At 36.4% G+C, this 14751-nt stretch overlaps 1 protein-coding gene across 2 annotated transcripts in view; it reads right to left on the bottom strand.

The window, feature by feature from the left end:
* The window catches only part of MYO1D (myosin ID), a 216891-nt gene that overhangs the window by 132662 nt on the left and 69478 nt on the right, over nt 1-14751 (bottom strand). The gene's annotated exons all lie outside the window — the stretch shown is intronic.

Genomic DNA, 14751 nt, shown 5'->3' with positions numbered 1-14751 from the left:
ACAACTAATACCATACGAATCTTTGTTAAAATTTTTTCAGTTCTCAGAAATGAATCAGACAATATATAAATGTCTCAAGGCCAAGCATGGGGAAGTCAGAGACAATGATATATTCTTGGAGGACAATTTATCTAGGTTCCCATACTTCTCAATCTCTCAAGTAAAAAGAAATTTGGTATGATCTTCGATTCATCGTTGGCCCTTCCCCTATATATCTCCACCACCAGCCTGACCCTTTCTTTCACATATTTCCAGTATGAACTCCTTTCTTCTCCCTTCTGCTACTACAGTCTCCAACACCTCACAATACTCTAATTGCTTTCTTCGATAAACTCCCTGCGCACGCCACCAAGCTCCAGTTGATAATTACTACTGCCCCTTAAATGACCGTTCCAACTCTTAGGTTGGTGGTGTTGCTTCCCTCCCTGTTTCCGTCCTCTTTGGACTAACATTTGCCACCTCTAGTTCAAAGCCAGATTCACTTAGGTTTATTTCGTCTCAAATCCCGACTGGTGCCCACCAATTTCTCTCAGAAAAACTCACACGATAGCTTCATTTTAAGTCTGTTTTCACGCAGACTCCTAAACCGGCACTGTGAGCTTGCAATGTTCTCCTTTTTTCAGCCTGCTGCACAATAAAAATAGATTTGTTTGCATGCCACATGTGAGGAGGTCATCAGGGGACCACAAAGGAACTAATGGGTCCAGAAAAACCAATATAGAGGGGAAACAAGACATAGGAGCGATTTGTGATGGGAACCTAGAGTTCACACATACACAGAATAGATAAAGACAACGAGGCAATGGAAACTAACTCATCAATGCATGTGGCATCAGTACAGAAACCCTTTTTAGTCAAAATGGCTCTCTTGTAGCTGAATCCATCATACAGATGGCTTTGTTACGCCTCCACCCAAGTGCTAAAATAAAGGTCCCTTCTTTAGTATCTTGAAAAACCAAAAGAATACAATTACAGGGTGGAAGTCTGTGATTCAATTTCTTAAAGGAAACACATTTTTAAAGTTTCATACTGTTTGCTGCCCTCCCCGCTCCTTCTTTTTTAAAGGAAGGACATTAAGACTCCCTGGAGCCACATCTATATAGGAAACCAATCTTTCACTTTCAAGAAGTGTTTTATAGAGCTTTTTATTCAAATGTTTTTGGTTAGATTCTTTAGTAATTTGAAAAAAACATTTATTAAGTAAGTGCTCTTCGGGCATAGGTTTTCTTTTGACAACCTTTAAAATTTCATCTGTGTTCTTGGTTTATTTAGGTTTTGTACAGTTGAAAAACCAAATAATACAAAAAATGCTATAAAGACAGCAATCCTTCCCCCTGACCACCTAACCCCACCTCCCTACCTCACAGTCTCGTTCTACACAAACTATTTTAACTGCTTCTTTTAGCATTTATAAATAATATACATAATGTTATCTCTTGGTTGATTCTTTTAGATACTATCCAAATTACAGAAGTTAGTGATTTAGCTCTCTCACCATCATTCTTACCTCTCCTTTATCATCCCCCAAATAATTACATTTAAAATTTAAAAATTGATAGTGTTTACATTATTATATGCTATATTAACCATATTATATGTTGCATAAATAACTTACATAATATATGCATATATACTGTATTACTTATGACATTTAAATTCACCACTGTACTAAGGAGTATTAATGTGATTACCCTTTCATTACTTTGTCATGTAAATTTGTTTTTCCTTATAGTTAATAACTATCTCATTTTAAATTTATTTTTAATATGTAGATTTGTTTTCTTACTGCTCATGTTTTCTTTGAATCATCAAACTAAAAATTCTATTGCTATTTAGTTTTTTTTAATTTTTATTTTCCAATTAGAGTTGACATTCAAATTATTTTATATTAGTTTCAGGTGTAGAGCATAGTAGTTAGACATTTATATAATTTACAAATTGATCCCCTTAACTGGTCTAGAACCCATCTGGCACTATACATAGTTATTATAATATTATTGATCATATTCCCTAAGCTGGATTTTATATTCCCCATGACTATTCTGTAACTGCCAATTTGTATTTCTTAATCCCTTCACCTTTTTCACCCAGCCTCCCAACCCCCTCTCCCATCTGCCAATCACCAATTTGTTCTCTTTATCTATGAGTCTGTTTTCAAATAACTGTCTCATTTTAAAAGTCTGCTTTATTTCCTATTTACCTACTGCTAATTTTTGGCCAAATGCTCTAACAGACCCATAGAATGATGAGCAATAATTTTTCAATTGCCAAGCACATCGATTGAATCTTTTTCTTTGATATCCTCTGTGCACCTTGTGCTCTTTAGATCTACTGCACAGTTCCGTTCCTGAGACTTTTAAAACTACTCTTCTGCGTTGGATCCCTGATATCTGAGTTGATGTCTTTCTTTTTCTTGGTTTTCTTCCCTACAGGAGCTTCCAAGCAAGGGTGCATGGCTGATAAATTCACATTCTCTTTAATTTCCTCGAGAGTGTAAAGCAGTTGCTTAAAATGTTGTCAGTTTCTTGAGCTGAATGGCACCCTGAGAGGGAATGGCTCATTTCACGGAAGAGTTTCCAGGTCACATCAACATGTAACTAAGGCTAAAATACACACATACAAAAAAGAAAGTAGCATAGCCTACTAAAGACAAAGATTTCAAATGATCGTTAATGACCAATGCATAAGAGCAGAGTAGCTGAGAGCAGGCTCTGGACTCAGACTGCCTGTGTTCTAATCCTGGCCTCACTTTAACAGCTGGGTAAACCTGAACAAGCTTCTTAACTCCACTGTGCCTTAGTTTTCTTATCTGTAAAATGGGGATGATAATGGTGCTCATTTTGAGGGTTGTTTTGAGGATTAAAGGAGTCAATACACACGAAACACTTAAAAAAGTGCTTGTAGGTAGCTGGAACTCAGTATGAATCAGTTATAACTATTTGAAATCTTTGTCTTTAGTAGGTCACTGTTTTTGTTTTTTGTTTTTACTGCACGTGCAGATTATTTTGCCTTAGTCACATGTCATTATTACCAAGAAAATCTTTAATGAATGTGAGCCACTCCTTCTCCGTGTGTCATTTACCTTAAACAGTGTTTGGATATTATTCTTTCACTGATAATATGGACTGAATGTCCATGATTTATATGACTTATCCAGTCTTTTAGCTGCCTGAGAGGAGTAAAGAGAGAGCAGAGAGCTGGGGCTTTGGGTAGTTGGCACTGAGTTACTTAATACAAATGAAATAAATACATCAGAAGTTTGCTTCACTGTCTGGGGTGTATTGTAGGCTTTTGGCCTGGTTGGGGACAAATATTCTTTTTTCCCTTGTCTTTGGAGCTTTTCTTGGTTTGGCTGTAAGAATTATTCCCAGTAGATGCTTTTTCTCTTCCCTAACGTGCTGATACATCAGACGCAGTGAAGATGGTAGACATACTTGGCTCTTCTTGCCAGGACAGTCTTTTTGATGGAAGAAAGGGTCCCCAAAGGAAGTGTAGATCATTCCAAGCCTTCCCTCTGGTGTATCTTTATACTTAATGCCGGAATCTTCAAAAGCAGAGAGACTTCTCAGAATTCCCTCCTTGTACTCTTCCATGTTCCAGTCTTCTCTTTGAAGAACATATTGATTTTTTTTTTTTTTTTTTAGCACCTTCTTTCAATTTGGTCCAGTTTTTCTTTTTCTGGATGACACTTCTCAGTTTCTGGTATGAAGCTGAGATCTTTTCTTGGTTTCAGGGTTGATGGTATGTTCTTTGTTATTTTTACATTTTTGTTAATTTCAGCAAATGTGGGAGAAAAGAATTTTATGAACCTGCAGTTATAACAACTTTATCAGAAGTCCCTTAGGCTTTAGTTTTTAACATCAGAGAAAAAGTAGCATTGAAAAACTACTGAGGAAAATGATTCTGTGCAAAATAGGATTCATGTATTTTCCCTTAAAATCTAAGCATATTTGGTTTAAACAGATATGCTCCTATAAAAGTTTGTGTGTCTGTGATAGGGTTGTTGTTGGTTTTCCCACCAGGATATGTAGGTTGGAATTTAAGGTATAAAAATAGGTATTTTCCACTTCCCTTTTTGTTTAAAACCGCTTAAACTGTTGGGTTTACCTCTGTAGAGGACGTTGCCTGATGATGGAGGATTAAGAAGCAGAAAATTGAATGTTATATTCAATAAGTAAATGCTTAATATTTGTTTGCATATGCCTAGAGAGATTAAGCAAAAAGCAAGGCCAAAGGGGCCTTCATTAAAACGATATTAACACTAAAAGTGGAACCAACCAGACATTATATGCTTTAGGATATGATCCAAGAGACTGAAAGCTGAAAGAGATGCAATAGGACCTGGGAGGGGAAGTTAAGCAGAAGATGTAAGCAGAGAGCAGACTGACAAAGGAGAGGGCAGGCAAGTCATTTCTTAGGTAGAATATAGGACAGAGGCTGACTCAGAGGGAATCACTAGGTATAAAGATTGAACATCAGGGCAGTACTGCACACATCTTTGCTACTGAATTTTGGATCCAAGTCCTCTCTTCAATACTTTTACCCCCTATAGTCAATTCTCAGCACAGAGGCAGGAGTGATTTTTTTTAAGTCCAAAGTCAGATCATGTCACTTCTTTGCTTAAAGCTCTGCCACAGCTCTCCATTTCCCTCAGAGTGAAAGCCGAAGTCCCTCTCCTGGCGTACAGGGCCCATGACATCAGGTACTGTTACCTTCCGACCTCACCTCCCACTGTTCTCTCCCTTCACTCCAGCCACACTGGGCCCCCTCCTGTGCCCTGCACAGGAAGGGCACCCTCATGTCTCAGGACCTTGCACTAGTTTTCCTTCTGAAAGGACCTCCCCTAAGATATCACATGGTGAACTTCCTCACCCTCTCTGAGTCTTTCCTCAGTTGTCACCTTCCCAATGAGACCGACCATCCTATTTAAAACTTCAACTTGTCTCTCCCTCCCTTCCCAGTACTCTCCATGCTCTATTATTTTTCTCTTCCTTCCAGCACTTGTATCTTCCAACATATCATGTAATTTACATATTATTGTATTATATAGTTTATGCTCTACCCACACTGGAATTTAAGCTCTCCCAGACCAGGGTTCTTTGTCTCTTTGCTCACTGATGCATCTCCACTACCCAGAACAATGCCAAAGACACAAGCAGCCACTCAATCGTATTTGTCGAATAAATGAATGTTTTCAACTTCATCTTCAAGCCTGATATTGAATCTTTCATTTTGGCTGTTATGTTTTACATTTTCAAGAAGAGCTCATTCTTGTTCTCCACGTACTCCCTTTTCAAAACATTCTGTTCTTGTTTTGTAAAAGTAACATCTCATCCTTCTTCTCTGAGTATACGAATCATGGTTTTACTTTACATGTTGCTCCCTGCATGGTACCTGTTACCTCCAAACCCCCTTTTTCCATTTGTCTTGGTCTCAGCTTTTTGTGTGAGAGGCCCTCCTCAAATGTCTGGGGATCCTCGGCTGTTCATTCACTGAAGAGTGTAACGCCACTTGGAAGCTACCTGTGTATGTGCAATATGAACGGTGAACTTTGCTGATTATGTGGGGACCAACCACCTGAAGGGGCCCCCTGTACATCCATATCTTAAAGCGTTTTCTCTTTGCTGCCAGAATTGAGTGAAGGGGGATGGGAGGAATCTTTAGTTTCCAGACTTTCACTTAGTTTTCTTGGTTTCAATATGGTGCCTGACCGTTCTCCTCCATTGTGCCTGGTGTCCCCAAGCCCAGAGCTTCTCTGGTTCAATTTCTTCAGCGTAAACTTCTTGTCTTCTATCAGAATGAGGCTGAGGTAGTCACCTGGCTTTGTGAGGCCTGGGAGAAGACCTAATTGGTTTTTATTCAGATTTTCAACCAACCTGCCCTTCGGCGATCCTCCTCACCCCTACCTACAGAGGCACCTCCCATGCCTGAATCTTTCTAGAGCTCGGTGGCTGGGTGAACTGGCTTGCTTGTCTGCCTTCTTCTCCACAGGCACTTAGCTTTCAGCTTTCTTCACCTGCTCGGACGAGCAACCACATGTTTACTTGCTTCCTAAATTATGCTGCTGCCTCTTGTCTGCTGTTGTTTCCACTGTGGCTCTATTTGTTCTTGTGGGTTTCTCTAATTTTTATCCCTTACTGCTTATTTAATGGTTTTGAAAGGGAGTGGATATAAACACAATCTGTCATGTTTAACCAGAGGTTCTGTAGTGTCATCTTAATTCTACCATGTTTTCCTCTGGTGCACACTTCCTCCGTGGTCAGGCATGTCAAAGCAACATCTGGCAGTCATTAAAGTACAAGATATACTTTGCAAACGATGCAGGATTCTAGGTTGCACTCAATTAAGAAGTAGGTCAATTGCATATCTTCAGTTTAGTCTCAGAAATACACATAGGTCAACTTTCCTCTTTTCCCTCCTAGTTCTTCATGCTTTTTTTCTTCTTCTTTTTTTCCTCCCTAGTCATTATGGGCATTGGGTCCTTTCTGCCGGTGCTCTGAACTGAATATTCTCTTGGTTCCCACAACCAGAATCCTTCAAAATTTCAGCTTCCCAGGCCCTCCATGACTAGAGACAACTTTTGGGACAAAGATCTTTCTATTATTTCTAACCTTAAGTTCTCCATAGAGTTATTTAAGCAAGAGTTCCCACAGTTCATGATTGTTAAAGAGTTGTGATAGAAGAGAATTTATTTAGGTACAAGGTAGAACTCTGAGCAAATTGTAAAATACAAAAAAAAATCTATCTTTGGTATCCACACACTCCATTAAGTTAGAAGATGACAGTTGCATCCTATTAGGAATATTTCATAATTGATTAATGAGGCTTCACCCATTCTAGGAGTTATTTTAAAGGGAGACTTAAAGACAGAAAAAATCTTCCTAAGTTATTTCTCTTCAACTCAAATATCTCTATGAGGGACAAAATAAATAAAGACCTGAGGTGCTATTTTTAAAATGCTGGTGCATTATTTTTTCACAAGAATAGCAGCTTAACATGTACCAAGAAGAAAATAAGACCCAGTGGATATAATTTGTAGGTTCTTAGCATAATACTTGACACAAAACTCCTTAGCTATACAGAAAAATTAGTGGAATTTTAAGATGACCTAGGGGAAAATTAAGAAGTAAGAAGTAACCAAATCTTTTCAGTAAACAAATATGAAGCCATTAAAATAAAGACAGAGACAAAAACAAACAAAACAAAACACATGTGAGCCTGACCATTATAAGCTGTCCTGGTGAACTTAACTATGCGTATGCCTAGTAGAGTGTAATTTAGAAATGACCACTCCTGAGCTGCTTTATGTTGGTCTGGTAGGCTAACTTTCTGGTAGTAGACTTGAGAACCTTCATCTAGGACTTGAACATTTTATATATGGCCTAGTCCAGATCCATTAACCTAGCAATTCTTTTGTGCACACAATTTTTGCCTGTTAACGATTTCTTTACTACAATGATTCCGTGATCTGACAACCCCCTTGTAACCGTAACTTCAAGAAGCAATTAAACCTCTTGGTCAATTACTGTCAGAAGACCACTCCATGTGAACTCTATCAAAGCCTAAATGCAATTGTTTTGAAGACAAATAAAAATAAAATTACTTTAGCCAACAGATTACACAATCTGATGGGCCCTTCAGGATTCAATCTTGTTCAAAAGTGAACATTCTGTGAAGCTGTACTAAAGCGCGGTTGCTTTCTTACGTTTGTTTTCTGAAAAGAAGAGGTACGAAATTGATAATTCAATCTCAAAATCTCTTAGGTCAAGGCTTTCTCAAAACTGCTTTTTGACACAGAACTACAGGGTTCTAGTCAAGTGTACGGGCATTTGAGCAGATCCCATGAGGCATCTGGGGGAGGTTCTGGCTTTGCCTACTGCCTTCTCAACTCCCAGACCGACCTCCAACCAAGGCTCAGGTCATTCACCACCTGGTCAGGGGACAGTTGGGCTTTTACCTTGTGTGAAAAATGTGCTGACTTTTCTTTCTTTATATCCAGCATCTAAAACATCCAGAAATCCTTAAAAACAACAACAACAACAACAACAAAAACCCAGTATGCCTTTGCTTTGGATGCTTGCAAATGATCTCAACTTTGAATGTTCTCTTAGATCACTCAAAAACTCAAATAACTGATATTCAAAAGGACTAGCTAAAGGAGCATCCTAATGTTCATTTCTATAGAGTTCCAAAATAAATTATGAAATATAGAGCCTCTGAAGTGCTCCCTGAAAAAGGGGTTCCGTTTTCAATAAGTGTGGGAAGATGCTCACTGCAATTCCTTTTTGGAGACTCCTGATGCACATTACCATATTAAAAGTTCTGATAAATTCGATGTAAACAAGCCAGTTTTAACTTCGTTCAGCAGAATTTAAAAAACATATCTGACTGTAGAATGCTTTGTGCCCAGATTACTCTTTCATTTTGAAGGAGGTCAAGATATGCCATTCCAAAATATGTTCCTTTGGCATAAGCATTACTTTGAATGTTTGTTCTTCAAAAATTTCCCAACTTCCTACTGTATGTGTGGTTTCCATAGGGAGCTGAAGGAAAATGGGAGATACCTATGATATCCTAAAAAAAACCCAAAATGTATATGAGATAACTGGGGAACAACTACAATCCCTTAAAAAAATAAGATCTGGTCAAACGCCACAACAATGTAAATCTCCATGCAACAAAGCCTGAATTCTCCACCAGAGAGAGGCTGTTTCAAGGGAGTCCAGCACTGCTCGGAGGGACAGCTCCCTGGCTGGCACTGTGTTGGGGTGGAGTGTAAAGTCCTGCCCTGGATGGAGAAGCTGCATTCCCCATGGGCTACCCGGGGAATCAGGCAGTCAAACTTTGCAGGCTTAAAAGTCTGCAAAGATGTATACCAGATGATTTATAAGAGCACCTGGGTGCTCTTATAAATTCTATCATAACGGCTCCTGATGAGTAAAAATTTAAAAAATGTCATTCGAAGATTCTTTCCAATCCAAAGTGCACATGGAACTGACAACCACTATCTTTGATTTTCATTTGATTACTGTTATTAGCCCTAAGGGAAGGGAGAGGAAACTTTATTTCACTATTATGTGCCAGACTGCGTGCTAGACACTCGACATTCATTAGAAGTAGGTATTTTAAAAGCACGTATTCTTGACATATTATTTGTATATTACTGTTACATGTTTCTCTTACTAATAATTTACCATAAAGAAAACAGGGAACATTTGACATAAGTTTCTTTAAGTCATACATTAACATATTTTTGCTTGAAAATGCTTGGCTTTGGAGAAAAAAATCATTTTTCAGACCTATGAACCCTGCTTCTACAGAGGAATGCAGTTAACGTGCACAGTTCTTGCCGGTAGCCTGGCTCTGGTTGTAGGCAATGGACCATGGTACTAGCAGGGTTTTGTTTAAAACCAGTGTTCTTCAACCTATCCCTGCATCCTGCTATCAATTACCTATATTCACTGTGATGGTGATACTGGGTGAAGATGCTTCCTGGTGCAGGATTTCAGAATGTTGGGGGAAGGAAATAATCTGGAAAAGGTCCCTTGGATTACGTAGGGTAAACATCAAACATGCTCCCTCTTCATATTCCTGTCTTAGATTGTAATTAATGGGGGAATGGCAGGATTAAGAAAATGTACGCTTATTAAGGATATTTTTTTCAAAAGTTCAAGTTTACATAGCACAAGTTGAACATAATATGATTAAATATCTATGAAGACCATTACTAGTCATAACTTAATTACAAAAAGATAAAAAGAATATATTGTTTGGGTGTGTGGTTTATCATAGTAATAGGCAATACCTGTAATATGAGTAATAAGTAGCTCATGCTAGAAAAATGTTGTGGTAACACAGAAATGTTACTATTTAGAGAAAAATTTAGATACAATAAAATGCTAGGTTTGCTCAGTGACACTGGGTTTTACAGTTGTACACATAGCTATAATGATCTTTACTACTGAAAATTCTACTAGAAACATAACTTTGTACTTATAAATCTGAAAAATCCTACTATCTAATCCATTTCTTCCCCAAGAAATGTTTTATAGTAGTTGAAAATTGAGGTTTCTTAGTTATATACCAAGCAAGTCAGAACAGACTTAAAATGGATGTCAATAATATCCAAAATTTATAAAGAACTTATACAACTCAACAGCAAAAAACCAAACGATCCAATTAAAAAATAGAAGGAAGACCTGAACAGATACTTCTCCAAAGAAGAAATACAGATGGCTAACAGACATATGAAGAGATGCTCAAGGTCGCTAATCATCAGAGAAATGCAAATTAAAACCACAATGAGATATCACCTCACACCTGTCAGAATGGCTATCATCAATAAATCAAAAACAGTCAAGTGTTGGAGAGGATGTGGAGAAAAAGGAACTCTCATACATTGTTGTGAGATTGCAAATTGGTACAGCCACTATCGAAAACAATATGGAGGTTTCTCAAAAAATTATAAATGGATATACCTTTTGACCCAGCAATTGTACTTCTGAGTATTTATCCAAAGAAAACCGAAACAATAATTCGTAAAGATCTATGCACCCCAATATTCATGGCAGCACAATTTATAATAGCCAAGATATGGAAGCAACCTAAATGCCCATCAACAATTGGATAAAAAAATTATGGTTCATACATACAATGGAATATTACTCAGCCATTAAAAAAAAAATGAAATCCTACCATTTGCAATGACATGGATGGACCTAAAGGTTATTATGCTGAGTGAAATAAGTCAGATAGAGAAAGATAAATATCATAGGATTTCACTTATATTTGCAATCTAAGGAACAAAAAGAACAAACTAATCAAAAACAGACTCAGAAATATAGTGGACAATTTGGTGACGGACAGAGGGGAGGGGAGTTAGGGGCTGGGAGAATGGGGTGAAGGATTAAAGCAGCACAAATTAGTAGCTGATAGTTGGGCATGAGGATGGGGAGCACGGCAGAGGGAATGCAGTTAGCATTAATATGATGGCTAAGTGGAGGGCCAGGGGAGGGAGGAAGCAATTGGGGGAATCGTTTTATGAACAATATAGATGTCTAATCAATGTAGTGTATACTTGAAACTAATTTAAATAAATAAATTTATTAAAAACATCAAAAATAAAAAGCAAAGGATAAAAAATATAAAAAAAGGATGTCAATAAGAATATGATTAATTTTCAACTAACTTCTCTAGAATGTAAAAAATAAATATAAATTTTAATGGTCATTTGTAATTGTTTTGTAAACTGCATTTTTAAATCCATTTTTTTATTTTATGCCATTTATACTGATTTGTATGAGTTCTTTATAAATTGAGAAAAGTATTCTTTTGTCATTGGTGTTTTAAATACTTTTTCCTAGTATGTCAATGATCTTTTGATACCGTTTATGGTATATTGCCATATATAAGTTTAAAAAAAATGTACGTAGTCAAGTGTATTGATTTTTCTTTTATGGTTATATACACATTTTATACAAAACTGAGATCATATAATAATCATAAAGTGCTTTGCAATGCTTTTTATTCAACATACCAGGAGTATTTTTTCCATGTGATCAAATATCTTCCTATAACATAATTCTGAATGGTCTCACAGTACTCAGATAAATACATATAATTCAGTTAACCAACCACTACTGTAAGATATGTTTAGTGTTTTCAATTTTTTTTGCAATTATAAATATTTTAGTAATATCACTGTATATAAATTCACACACACAAATGATTTATGGCGAAGTTCTAGAAACAGAATCGCTGTTGTGACCCATTTATGTTTTCAACTGCCACATATTAAAGTACTCATTTCCAAACTATACCATGTGAATACTTAAAAATAACTAAGTTGATAGGATAATATATTGTTGCTATGATTAAATTGCTTTATTACTGTTATTCAATTTTTTAAAATTCACTAGCTATTTGAGTTTTTTCTTTTGTGAATTCTCTCTTCATTCCTTTTTGTCCACATATTTGTAATTTGACATAATGATTTTAAGGGCTTTTCATATATGAAATAAGCTATCCTTTTATTACATTTATAAAAATTTCTTAGTATTTTGCCTTGTACCATCTTCTGGGCATGGTTATTGGTTCAGGTCAATAAAACATGAGAAGAGTTTTGTTAAGTGGTTCTGAGAAAGAAAATGTTCTCACTTTTCTGAGAGTATGTTTAAGAACTTCTAGAAGTGACTGAACAAGGAGGAAACCTGTGGCTGCTGAAATTGTTAGCAGCCATTGTGCAACCACAAGGGGGAGCCACACTTAGAATAAAGATCATCTTAGAGAAGGATTACCAACGTATGAAATAAATCCCTGTTACATTCGATGCCAGTTTAAATATCGTTTTCTTTCTTTCTCTCTTTATCTCTCTCTTTCTCTCTCTCTCTCTTTTTCTTTCTTTCTTTCTTTCTTTCTTTCTTTCTTTCTTTCTTTCTTTCTTTCTTTCTTTCTTTCTCTCTCTCTCTCTCTCTCTCTCTCTCTCTCTCTCTCTCTTTCTTTCTTTCTTTCTTTCTTTCTTTTTTTCTTTCTTTCTTTTTTCTCTTTCTTTTTCTCTCTTTCTCCTTCTTTTGCAGCTGAACACACTACGATACAATTATGTGGTTTTTTTTAGAAACAGAAGTTTTAAATGTTTATGTAGGGACACCTATCTATCTTTCCTTCATGAATTCTTCTTTTGCTGCTGTTGTACTTTGAAAAAACTTCTCTACTTTAAAACTGAATACGTGGCCATAAAATAAATTTGTTTTGTTAAAATGTAAGCTCTATAGGGAGCAAAGGGGACTCGATCACAAGTAGGAGAGTTTTTATTTTATAATCACTTCCTGAATGGCAGGAGATTGTGTTCATTCCAGAAGATTAGCCATATTTAAAGATGTGTGAAATGCCCACTAAAGCTCTGAAGTTTTTGAATGAGGGTGCCTCCTCTGAAAAAGTGGTATAAAAAGCCACTTGGAAGTAATCAGGGGGGGAAATATATATATATACACACACACATATATATACACACACACACACACACACACACATGCACACATACATACCCACACCCACAAATATTTAAATTACTTGATTGCAAAAGGCATAAGCTATAGTGCAAAGGGCATAAGTATAGGTTTTAATATATCAGTCATAATAAATCAGCAGTTTCATGTAAAATCAATGCAAGCATATCTTGAATTCAGAGACAAAGTCAGACCACTTTCCAAATGAACACCAGCATTAGATTGCCTAAACAGTTCTTTTGTATGTGAAACTTGGAAATATTTTAGGATCATCAAAATTTACCCTTCTTTTTTCGATCTCTTTCATTCATTTCAACTGGCTTGCAATCAATATTTCATGAAACTCTTCTACAGCTAGTTGCCCTCCAGGTGTCCTACTAAAAAACTAAAATCCAAATTCCAGCTGAAAACTTGCAGACATAAACCCTGCTGCACTGGCGACAAAAAGTGATAGAAGTAGACACTGTAGTGATATTAAAATGCCTTCTAAATGTTCAAGCCCTTTCTTATTGCAGTCCCTTTGCTTATGTGTTTCCCTCTGTGAGTCTTCCCTCCCTCCAGTTTTCCTAGAGTCAGATCCTTCTCATTTAGATCTAGGCTTAATGTCATCGAATCATAGAAGTCTTCCCTGACCAGCCTATTTAAAATACATTTCCCTTGTCTACCGAATGACTGCCCCAATCAGCCCTTCCTTTCCTTCATAACTGTCACACAATTTGTAATTGTTTGTTGACCTTTTCGTTTCACTCTGCTAGAATATATGCTTCATGAGGACAAAAATGATTTCTATCATATTCATCACTGTTTCCCAAAGAGTGCCTAGCAATAAACACATTTGTTGAATGAATACTTACTGGCTTGAATAAGCTAAGTATCTTTATTATAAATTTAAAATAAGATTTACTTATCTATAAAAGAGGCCAATCAGACTGTTTTACATCCAAGAAGGGCTCAGTAATCTTGGGGTTTAAGAGCTCACTTAAAAGAAAAAGACTGCTCATCTTGTTATACAACTGTGAAAATGAGCCAAGCAGAATATGAAACATTCAAGAAATTCATGGCAGCTGCCACACAGTTCTCGAGTCTGAATAGAATTTCAAAATCAATGTTGATGGTTCTAGAGCAGTCTTGTATGAATAAGCATCAACTTGAAAAAATGGTGCCAAGTGGGTACTAGACTTATCGTAGGGATCCCTTTGTAAGTTATATAAATGTCTAACCACTATGCTGTACATCTGAAACTAATATACTACTGAATGTCAACTGTAATTAAAAAAAAAATTTTAAATCTTGTCAATTGCAATGAACAACATGATGCATAAAAATGTCTGGTTTTCAGTGATATTCCTTTCACATTAAAAGAATTTCACTTTTAAAATCTTCACGTGTAAAATCTTCATCTTAAAAAAGTTGCTTCTGTTATAGCTATGAAAATGTTGATATCCTAAATTAAGTTCTGACTTTCCTATTCATTCCAGTCATAGGATTCTTCATGAAAAAAAAAATGCCCTTTTGCCTTATTTTTCTTATTTTGACAAAAGCCAACACCTTAATGTTACTACACCTTATCAAGTGACCAAAGAAAATGGAACATAGTACATCTTTATTCCCTCTCTTGAAGTTAGTAAGACTGAGAGAGAGCCCATAAACTCTACTGTGTATTAATCCTTTTTTTCACTGGACCTGTGAGAATAATATAATTACTCTACTATTGAAAAGAGAAGAAAGAAAGAAAAAAAAACTAGAC

This window comes from Pteropus alecto, unplaced genomic scaffold (genome assembly GCF_000325575.1).
Source record: "Pteropus alecto unplaced genomic scaffold, ASM32557v1 scaffold98, whole genome shotgun sequence".
Lineage (NCBI taxonomy): Eukaryota > Metazoa > Chordata > Mammalia > Chiroptera > Pteropodidae > Pteropus > Pteropus alecto.
Note: the sequence above shows the minus strand (reverse complement) of the source record. Positions and strands in the feature narration are given on the sequence as shown.